This window comes from Triticum dicoccoides, chromosome 5A (genome assembly GCF_002162155.2).
Source record: "Triticum dicoccoides isolate Atlit2015 ecotype Zavitan chromosome 5A, WEW_v2.0, whole genome shotgun sequence".
Lineage (NCBI taxonomy): Eukaryota > Viridiplantae > Streptophyta > Magnoliopsida > Poales > Poaceae > Triticum > Triticum dicoccoides.
This window is the reverse complement of record NC_041388.1, coordinates 500611965-500623635: the sequence shown is the minus strand read 5'-3', so window position 1 is coordinate 500623635 and position 11671 is coordinate 500611965.

Here is an 11671-nt window from a genome sequence, read left to right as displayed (position 1 = left end):
GGGAAGATGTCCCGCGGCGGCGTGGAATGTCTCTGGTGACCTCTTTCTGGCAGTTAAGCGGCGAAGGGATCATTGGCGTCGAGCTCAAGGAGGAGCGTTGCAGCGAGGGTTTCGAAGGAGAGGAGGCGAGGCGAAAGAGAGTAAAGTGGAGGAAAGAAGCGGTGCGGTTTATATAGGCGAATGAAACCAACTGCACGTAGAGGATTTTGATCTAACGATCTCTAAGTAGAGACGATTGCGATTTCAAAGGTTAGGATGGATTGGTAGATGATGTATTGCACATGGCAACCGTCATAAAAGATCATGGTCCTGACTTGGGTGAGAAACCCCAAATTTTGGATAGCTTTCGCCAAAACAGATTAATGTTCGGACCGAATCTTAATCGTGGTTAAGGACACCAGATAAAGTTTCGTTCCAGATGAAATTTGAGCATTTGTAACGGATCAGAATAGACTAGAAGAGATAGATCAGAGGGGAAAACAGGGTCCTAGGCATTTCACCCAGGCAGAAACACAAGCACACGAGCAAATAGCTATGAGAGAAAAGCTTTCGGACAAAAACAAAATCTATCGATCGAAGAGAAATCCAACGAAGGAAAATTGTGGTGGCTTAACCCACCACATAAGAACTATATGACCCCGAGCGTCACACAATTATCGTGGCACCCAGTTAGTCTAGTTCTTTGTTAATGTATTCATTCTTAGAAAGAAAATTTCACTTTGTCAAAATTTTCAAACTCTTCGAGTGTTGTGCACCCATTCCTTTAAAGATGTGGAAGTATTGGCACAGGTGCCGAGTCCATCTTACTGCACGTTTGCGAAGTCCAGGATATTTAGCTCACAATGTAATGCACAGGATCTTTTCGCATCGAGAGGCTTGGTGAAAATATTAGCGAGATTGTCTTCGGTCTTGACATGATTGATAACAATATCCTCTCGAGCCACACGCCCGCGAATGAAATGATGTCTGATGGCAATATGCTTCATGTGAGAATGTTGCACACGATTGTGTGCAATTTTGATGGTACTCTCATTATCACAATATAGAGGGATATGCTTGACCTTGAAGCCATAATCCTTCAGTGTCTGCTTCATCCACAATAACTACGTGCAACAGGCACTAGCAGCAATATATTTGGCTTCAGCCGTAGATAGAAATACACAATTATGCTTCCTTGATGACCAACAAACCAAGGATCTACCGAGGAAATGACATGTCCCCGAAGTAGATTTCCTATCAACCAAGTCACCGGCCCAATCTGAATCCGAATACCCAACAAGATCAAACTGTGCTCCCTTAGGATACCGCAAACCTAAGGTGGGGGTGTGAGCCAAATATCTCAGAATGCGCTTGACCGCTTGGTGATGCAATTCTTTCGGTGCAGCTTGATAGCTGGCGCACCTGCAAATGCTCAACATAATGTCAGGTTTGGATGCACATAGATAAAGAAGAGATCCAATCATCGAATGATAAGCTCTCTGATCGTAATCCTTACCATACACATCTGCATCTAGCTTACCATTCGTGGCCATTGGAGTTTTATAACCCTTCATTTTGGAATCTTGCATTTTGAACTTCTTCAGGCACTCTTTCAGATATTTCTCCTCAGAAATGAAAATGCAATTTTCCTGTTGACGAATTTGCAGTCCGAGAAAGAATTTGAGTTCACCCATCATAGACATTTGATATTTGTCGGACATCATTTTCTCGAATTCTAAGTTGCAAGCATTGTTAGTACAGCCGAAGATAATATCATCCATGTAGATTTGACAAACGAATAAATCATTGTCAACAGCACGGGTGAAAAGTGTGGGATCAGTGGATCTTGGCTTGAACCCTTTATCAAGCAGAAACTTCTTCAGGGTGTCATACCAAGCTCGAGGAGCCTGTTTCTGTTGGGTTACATAGCTATAATTCAAAGATTTCCTACGTGTCACCAAGATCAATCTAGGAGATACTAGCAATGAGAGAGAGAGGGAGTGCATCTTCATACCCTTGAAGATCGCTAAGTCGAAGCGTTACAAGAACGCGGTTGGTGGAGTCATACACCCAGCGATTCAGATCGCGGTCGATTCTGATCTAAGCGCCGAACAACAGCGCCTCCGTGTTCGACACACGTACAGCCCGAGAACGTCTCCTCCTTCTTGATCTAGCAAGGGGAGAGGAGAAGTTGAGGGAGAACTCCGACATCACGATGGCGTGGTGGTGATGGAGCTTGTGGTTCTCCGGCAGGGCTTCGCCAAGCGCTACGGAGGAGGAGGAGGTGTAGGAGAGGGGAAGGGGCTGCGCCAGGGGAAGGGCGTTCGGCTGCCCTCTCTCTCCCTCACTATATATAGGGGGAAGGGGGTGGAGGAGGCGCCCTAGGGTTCCCTAGGGGAGGGGCGACGGCCACAGGGGAAACCCTAGATGGGTTTGGGCGCCTCCACCCCTAGGAAACTTGCCCCCCAAGCCGGGAGGGGTGGCTGCCCTAGGGGAGGCGCCCCCACCTCTCCAGGTTACGTGAGATGGGGTGGGAGGTGCGCTCAGCCCCTTAGTGGGCTTATGTGCCCCCTCCCCTTGGCCCATAAGGCCCCCCAACGCTTGCCGGGGCCTCAGAAAACCCTTTCGGACACGCTGGTCGTCACCCGGTACCCCCGGAACAATTCCGGACTCCAATACCCTTCGTCCAATATATCGATCTTCACCTCCGGACCATTTCGGAGTTCCTCGTCATGTCCAGGATCTCATCCGGGACTCCTAACAACCTTCGGTAACCACATACTATTTCCCATAACAACTCTAGCGTCACCGAACCTTAAGTGTGTAGACCCTACGGGTTCGGGAACCATGCAGACATGACCGAGACATCTCTCCGGCCAATAACCAATAGTGGGATCTGGATACCCATATTGGCTCCCACATGTTCCATGATGATCTCATTGGATGAACCACGATGTCGGGGATTCAATCAATCCCGTATACAATTCCCTTTGTCTATCAGTATGTTACTTGCCCAAGATTCGATCGTCGATATCCCCATACCTCGTTCAATCTTGTTACTGGCAAGTATCTTTACTCGTTCTGTAACGCATGATCCCGTGGCTAACTCCTTAGTCACATTGAGCTTATTATGATGATGCATTACCGAGCGGGCCCAGAGATACCTCTCCGTCATACGGAGTGACAAATCCCAGTCTCGATTCGTGCCAACCCAACAGACACTTTCGGAGATACCTGTAGTGCACCTTTATAGCCACCCAGTTACGTTGTGACGTTTGGTACACCCAAAGCATTCCTACGGTATCCGGGAGTTGCACAATCTCATGGTCTAAGGAAATGATACTTGACATTAGAAAAGCTTTAGCAAACGAACTACACGATCTTGTGATACGCTTAAGATTGGGTCTTGTCCATCACATCATTCTCCTAATGATGTGACCCCGTTATCAATGACATCCAATGTCCATGGTCAGGGAACCATGACCATCTATTGATCAATGATCTAGTCAACTAGAGGCTTACTAGGGACATATTACGATCTATGTATTCACACATGTATTACGGTTTCCGGTTAATACAATTATAGCATGAACAATAGACAATTATCATGAACAAGGAAATATAATAATAACCATTTTATTATTTCCTCTAGGGCATATTTCCATCAGTCTCCCACTTGCACTAGAGTCAACAATATAGTTCACATCTCCATGTGATCAACACTCATAGTTCACATCGCCATGTGACTAACACCCGAAGAGTTTACTAGAGTCAATAATCTAGTTCACATCGCCATGTGATTAACACCCAAGAGTTTACTAGAGTCAATAATCTAGTTCACATCACCATGTGATTAACACTCAATGAGTTCTAGGGTTTGATCATGTTATGCTTACGAGAGAAGTGTCAGTCAACGGGTCTGCAACATTCAGATCCGTGTGTTCTTCGCAAATCTCGATTTCATATTGTAGATGTTGCTACTATGCTCCACTTGGAGCTATTCCAAATGGTTGCTCCACTATACGTATCCGGTTTGCTACTTAGAGTCATCCGGATAGGTGTTAAAGCATGCATCGACGTAACCCTTTACGCCGAACTCTTTATCACCTCCATAACCGAGAAACATTTCCTTATTCCTAAGGACAATTTTGTCCGTTGTGCAATGATCCACTCCTGGATCACTCTTGTACCCCTTGCCAGACACGTGGCAAGGCATGCTACGTCTCCGTCGTATCCTCTTTTCCAAACACTTTTGCCCTTGTTTTGGACTCTAACTTGTATGATTTGAATGGAACTAACCCGGACTGACGCTGTTTTCAGCAGAATTGCCATGATGTTGTTTTATGTGCAGAAAACAAAAGTTCTTGGAATGACATGAAACTCCACGGAATATCTTACAATAAATAATAAAAAATCCTTGCCAAAGATGAAGACCATGGGGCCCACACCCTTTCCACGAGGGTGGGGGCGTGCCCCCCTAGGGTGCGCCCCCTACCTCGTGGGCCCCATGGAGACCTCCCGACTCCAACTCCAACTCTATATATCTGCTTTCGGGGAGAAAAAAATAGGAGAGAAGATTTCATCGCGTTTTACGATACGGAGCCGCCGCCAAGCCCTAAAAACTCTCGGGAGGGCTGATCTGGAGTCCGTTCGGGGCTCCGGAGAGGGGGATTCGTCGCCGTCGTCATCATCAACCATCCTCCATCACCAATTTCATGATGCTCACCGCCGTGCGTGAGTAATTCCTTCGTAGGCTTGCTGGACGGTGATGGGTTGGATGATATTTATCATGTAATCGAGTTAGTTTTGTTAGGGTTTGATCCCTAGTATCCACTATGTTCTGATAATGATGTTGCTATGACTTTGCTATGCTTAATGCTTGTCACTAGGGCCCGAGTGCCATGATTTCAGATCTGAACCTATTATGTTTTTATCAATATATGAGAGTTCTTGATCCTATCTTGCAAGTCTATAGTCACCTATTATGTGTTATGATCCGTTAACCCCGAAGTGACAATAATCGGGATACTTACCGGTGATGACCGTAGTTTGAGGAGTTCATGTATTCACTATGTGCTAATACTTTGTTTCGGTTCTCTATTAAAAGGAGGCCTTAATATCCCTTAGTTTCCATTAGGACCCCGCTGCCACGGGAGGGTAGGACAAAAGATGTCATGCAAGTTCTTTTCCATAAGCACGTATGACTATATTCGGAATGCATGCCTACATTACATTGATGAATTGGAGCTAGTTCTGTGTCACCCTATGTTATGACTGTTACATGATGAACCGCATCCGGCATAATTATCCATCACTGATCCGATGCCTACGAGCTTTCTATATACTGGTTTACGCTTATTTACTTTCCTGTTGCTATTGTTACAATCACTACAAAATACCAAAAACATTACTTTGCTTTCGTTACTCTTTTGTTACCGTTACCATCACTATCATATTACTTTGCTACTAAACACTTTGCTGCAGATACTAAGTTTCCAGGTGTGGTTGAATTGACAACTCAACTGCTAATACTTGAGAATATTCTTTGGCTCCCCTTGTGTCGAATCAATAAATTTGGGTTGAATACTCTACCCTCAAAAGCTGTTGCGATCCCCTATACTTGTGGGTTATCAAGACTAATTTCTGGCGCCGTTGCCGGGAAGCATAGCTCTATTCTTTGAGTCACTTGGGATTTATATCTGCTGGACACTATGAAGAATTTGAAAGACGCTAAGACAACAATTTATCCCTCAACTACGAGGGGAGGTAAGGAACTGCCATCTAGCTCTGCACTTGATTCACCTTCTGTTATGAGTAAGCTTGCGACACCTAAACCTGCTTCTGCTATTCGTTCTGATATGTCGCATATTATTGATGATGCTACTTCTGCTATACACGATACTTATGATGAAACTACTTCTATGCTTGATACTACTGTGCCACTTGGTGATTTTCTTGAGGAACGACTTGCTAGGGATAGAGAGATTGAAAATATTGAATCTGATTATGATGATGAAAGTGATGATGAAGAATCACTTGTTATTCTTGAGGGTTATTTATTTGATCAAGAAGCTTCTTTAGCTATTTTAGCTTGCAAAGATAGATATGAACTCAAAAGGTTATTAGCTAAATGGAATAAGCAATCTCTAAATGCTAGGATGAAACCTGACCCTGCTTTTGCTACTTCACCTATCTGTGTTACTGATAAGGATTATGAATTCTCTATTGATCCTGATATAATTACTTTAGTTGAATTTGATCCTTTTCATGGCTATGAATCTGAAACTGTTGTGGCACATCTTACTAAATTAAATGATATAGCTACCCTGTTCACTAATGATGAGAGATCTTGCTACTTTTATATCCTTAAAATATTTCCATTCTCATTAAAGGGTGATGCTAAGATATGGTTTAATTTTCTTGATCCTGGTTGTGTGCGTAGTCCCCAGGATATGATTTACTACTTCTCTACTAAATACTTCCCTGCTCATAAGAAACAAGCTGCTTTAAAGGAAATATACAACTTTGTGCAAATTAATGAAGAGAGTCTCCCACAAGCTTGGGGGAGGCTTCTCAGGTTACTTAATGCTTTGCCTGATCCCTCTTAAGAAAAATGAAATACTTGATATCTTTTATAATGGACTAACCGATGCTTCCAGAGATTACCTGAATAGTTGTGTTGGTTCTCTTTTCAGGGAAAGAACACCGGATGAAGCTGAAATCTTATTGAATAATATGTTGACAAATGAAATAATTGGGCACCTCCTGAGCTAGCTCCTGCTCCAATTAATGATCCTATTCCTAAACCAACTCCGAAGAAGAGAGGTGTTCTATTTCTCAGTCCCGAAGATATGCAAGGGGCAAAGAAATCTATGAAAGAAAAAGGTATTAAAGCCGAAGATGTTAAGAATTTACCTCCTATTGAAGAAACATATGATCTTAATCCTCTATTTATTGAAGAACCTCCAGACCCCGATAACCCGACACAGGTAGTAAAGGTAAATTCTCTCTATAGATATGATAAAGCTGAAATCCCTCCTGCTAAAATTGCTAGTCAATGCTTGGATGAGTTTGATAATTTTATGTTTAAGCAATAAGACTTCAATGCTTATTTTGTTAGACAATTAAAACAAGATGCTGATATGATTAAATACTTGGGTGATTATATGGCTAATATTAGAGGTGAACTTAAACTTGTTAGCAAACATGCTTCTATGGTTACCACTCAAGTAGAACAAGTACATAAAGCTCAAAAGGAATTGCTCGATGAGATGAATAGTAAGAAAAATAATTATGCTGTTAAAGTGGCTACTAGAACTGGTAGAATGACTCAGGAACCTTTGTATCCTGAAGGCCACCCTAAGAGAATTGAGCAAGATTCTCAGAGAAATAATATTGATGCACCTAGTTCTTCTAAAAAGAAGAAAAAGAAAAATGATAGAACTGTGCAAACTTCTAGTGAACCTATTGCTGAACCACATGATAATCCAAATGATATCTCTATGTCTGATGCTGAAACACAATCTGGAAATGAACATGAACCTAATGAAAATGTTAATGATGATGTTCATAATAATGCTCAACCTAGTAATGATAATGATGTAGAAATTGAACCCGCTGTTGATCTTGATAACCCACAATCAAAGAATCAACGTTATGATAAGAAAAACTTTGTTGCTAGGAAACATGGTAAAGAAAGAAAACCTTGGGTTCAGAAACCCATGCCTTTTCCTCCCAAACCATCCAAGAAAAAGGATGATGAGGATTTTGAGCGCTTTGCTGAAATGATTAGACCTATCTTTTTGCGTATGCGATTAACTGATATGCTCAAAACCAATCCTTATGCTAAGTATATGAAAGATATTATTACAAATAAAAGAAAGATACCGGAAGCTGAAATTTCCACCATGCTTGTTAATTATACTTTTAAGGGTGGAATACCAAAGAAACTTGGAGATCCAGGAGTACCCACTATACCATACTCCATTAAAAGAAACTATGTTAAAACTGCTTTATGTGATCTTGGAGCCGGTGTTAGTGTTATGCCTCTCTCTATATCGTAGACTTGATTTGAATAAGTTGACACCTACTGAAATATCTTTGCAAATGGCTGATAAATCAACTGCTATACCTGTCGGTATTTGTGAGGATGTGCCTGTTGTGGTTGCAAACGTTACTATTTTAACGGACTTTGTTATTCTTGATATTCCCGAGGACGATAGTATGTCTATTATTCTTGGAAGACCTTTTCTTAATACTGCAGGGGCTGTTATTGATTGCAACAAAGGCAATGTCACTTTTCATGTTAATGGTAATGAGCATACAGTACATTTTCCGAGGAAACAACCTCAAGTTCATAGTATAAATTCTATCGGAAAAATTCCATCGATTATATTTGGAGGGTTTGAATTTCCTCTTCCTACTGTCAAGAAGAAATATGATATACTTATTATTGGGGATGTGCATATCCCCATTGAGGTAACCTGGTGTTATTCGAAATTTCTCCGGTTTCATGTTAATCCGAATGAGTTTGTTAACAAGACTTGATCAACCTTGTTAGTGGATTCCTTTTGATGAGCATGAGATGGATGAAACTAGAAGCACAACCTTCTGTACCCTCTCTATACTTTCTGTTATTTAGTTGAAATAAAGTAAAAATAAATAACTTTCTGTCTGTTATCTCATTATCCGTGCAATATAAAAATACCTAGAAAATAAAAGTTCTCCAAATGCCCTGAAAATTAAATATGATTTTTTATAGAATATTTGAGGATTTATGGAACTGAGAACACAGCAGGGGGGCCAACCACCTTGCCACGAGGGTGGAGGGCGCGCCCCCTGCCTCGTGGGCCCACGGTGGCCCTCCTCCACTTATCCCTGCACCCATCCTCTTCTTCTTCCTCCCACAAACACGAAAAACCAACTCAAGCACGAGTTCCAGCCCTCTTTGCTGCCATTTTCGATCTCCTTGCTCAAAGCACCTCTCACAAAACTGCTTGGGGAGATTGTTCCTTGGTATGTGACTCCTCCATTGGTCCAATTAGTTTTTGTTCTAGTGCTTTATTCATTGCAAATTTTTGCTGCTTAGGTGACCCTGTTCTTGAGCTTGCATGTCAAATTTATATGGTCAAAAGTAGTTTTGATGCATGATATAGGCTCTAGGCACTTGTAGGAGTAGTTGCTATCAATATTATTGAGTTTGGTTTACTTTTATTTTGAAGTTACTAAAATTTTTCAGAATTTTTCAGAGGAAGAAATATGCTTAGGAAAATGTTCCAAGGTGGTTCTTCAAAGAAGCAAGGACCCAGGCTTGCAATGCGTGATGCTGACGAAGAGTCGCCAAGAGACGCTCCAGTGCGTCCTTGTGAGTGGCCTTCTGAAAATTTTATGGATCGAGCGGGAATTAAAGAATAATTTAACGCATATTTGCGTAATGCTGGTCTTGAGGACTTTGAGGCAGACAAATGCCCCCAGTATCATGATCTCACAAGCTCTTTTGTGAGGAGGTTTGAGTATTCATCTTCGCGTAATTCTCCTTCAGTCATATTTGATCTTTATGACAAATCTTATACCATGGACTTAGAGGATTTCACTTTTGCTTGCAAACTTCCACAATGGGGTAGTGTTAGGGATCCCCCTAAATCTGAATTTAGAAACTTTCTTGCTAGTATAACTGTAGGGGAATCTAGAGATATAACACAAGCTACCATAGGGAGCATTCACTTTCCTGCTATACATTATTTTGCTCTCTTCATAGGTAGGTGCATAAATGCTAAGGATGAAGCATGTCACATGTGTGTCCCTCACCTTAGCATTCTCAGGAGTGCTGTGTCAGAAGACCAATCTTATCATATGGGAGCCATTATAGCTCGTAGGTTGCATCATAATAGATATAATGGAGATTTCTTTGGAGGAATTTATGCAACCCGCTTAGCTAAATTTCTTGAGATAGACGTTCGTGAAGGAGACATGGAGTTGCCTCCTGCTTATTTAGATTTTGATTCTATGGTTTCTCACCATTTTGTCAAGAGGAACGAATCGCCTCTCTAGTATCGACTAATCTTTGACAGACGCCGTGCTGTCCGTATTACTCTCCCTGCTCCTGCTTTCTTTGATTATCAGGCAAGAGGAGGATATACTATTACCTGAGAGGAGGCAGATGAGTACGAGAGGAGAGCGGAGGCCGCTCGTCGCCACACTGCAGCTCAGGAGGCGATAGCCGTTGCATCACAATACGACCCCAACAACTATTATTATGGATATCAGCCAGGCCAGCCGTGGCCATAGACCAACTTAGGCCAAAAGCCTAAGCTTGGGGGAGTACGTATTTCTCACCGACATTACATTTATGTTCACACACACTCATTGCTAGATGTCGGTGCTCATACTTTTTCATTGTATCATCCATGCTAGTTTATTTCCTTTTATGCTTTCTTCTTGTGTGTTTAATAAACCTTAAGAAAAAACCAAAAAAATTAGTTGTACCTTTTAATTAATTTACTTTCCATGCTTGTAGTAGTAATTAAAAAGAAAACCCAAAAATATTTCCTGTTCATCTTTTGCTTGTTGGGAGCTTTCCCGTGTAAATAGTTTTATCTCTTTTCTTTTCTTTGGGGGTCAGTAGGAGAAGACCATGATTAAATAGTTGAAGTGGCTCTTATATGCTTTATTGTTGATTTAACCAAGAGACCATATTGCTTTGTCTTCTCCTGTTTATTGAATGTTCGCAGATTCCAGCTTAGTCCAACGCAGGTGCACTCTTATTATTATTCACCTCGTTCGGTCGTGCAAGTGAAAGGCAATTATGATGATATATGATGGACTGACTGAGATGAGAAAAGCTGGTACGAACTCGACCGCTTTTGTTTTTGTAAATATGATGAGTTCATCGTTCTTGATTCAACTTGTTATGAATAAACATGTTCGCAATGACAATTAGAGATCATAGTTGCTTGTGCCATGCTTGATTAGCTATGAGTTATAATGGTTTACCTTGCGTGCCAACATGCTATTGAGATGGTTATGATGTGGTATGATGGGGTGGTATCCTCCTTTGAATGATTTAAGTGATTTGACTTGGCACATGTTCACGCATGTAGTTGAAACAAATCAACATAGCCTTCACGATATTTATGTTCATGGTGGATTATATCCTACTCATGCTTGCATCCAATGTTTATTAATTTTAATGCATGAACATGGTTGTTGTCGCTCTCTAGTTGGTCGCTTCCCAGTTTTTTGCTAGCTTTCACCTGTACTAAGCGGGAATACTGCTTGTGCATCCAATCCCTTAAACCCCAAAGTTATTCCAGATGAGTCCACTATACCTTCCTATATGCGGTATCTACCTGCTGTTCCAAGTAAATTTGTATGTGCCAAACTCTAAACCTTCAAATAAATATCCTATTTTGTATGCTCGAATAGCTCATGTATCAACTAGGGTTGTCCATATCTTCCATGTTAGGCGGGTTATTCTCAAGAGGAGTGGACTCTGCTCCTCACTCACGAGAAAATGGCTGGTCACCGGGATGCCCAGTCCCATGCTTTATGCAAACTAAATAAAAAATAATTGCAAAACAAAACCCCCCTGGGACCTGATGTATGTTGGAGGCACTCGTTGTTTCGAGCAAGCCATGGATTGATGTTTGTTGGTGGAGGGGGAGTATAAACTTTACCATTCTGTTTGGGAACC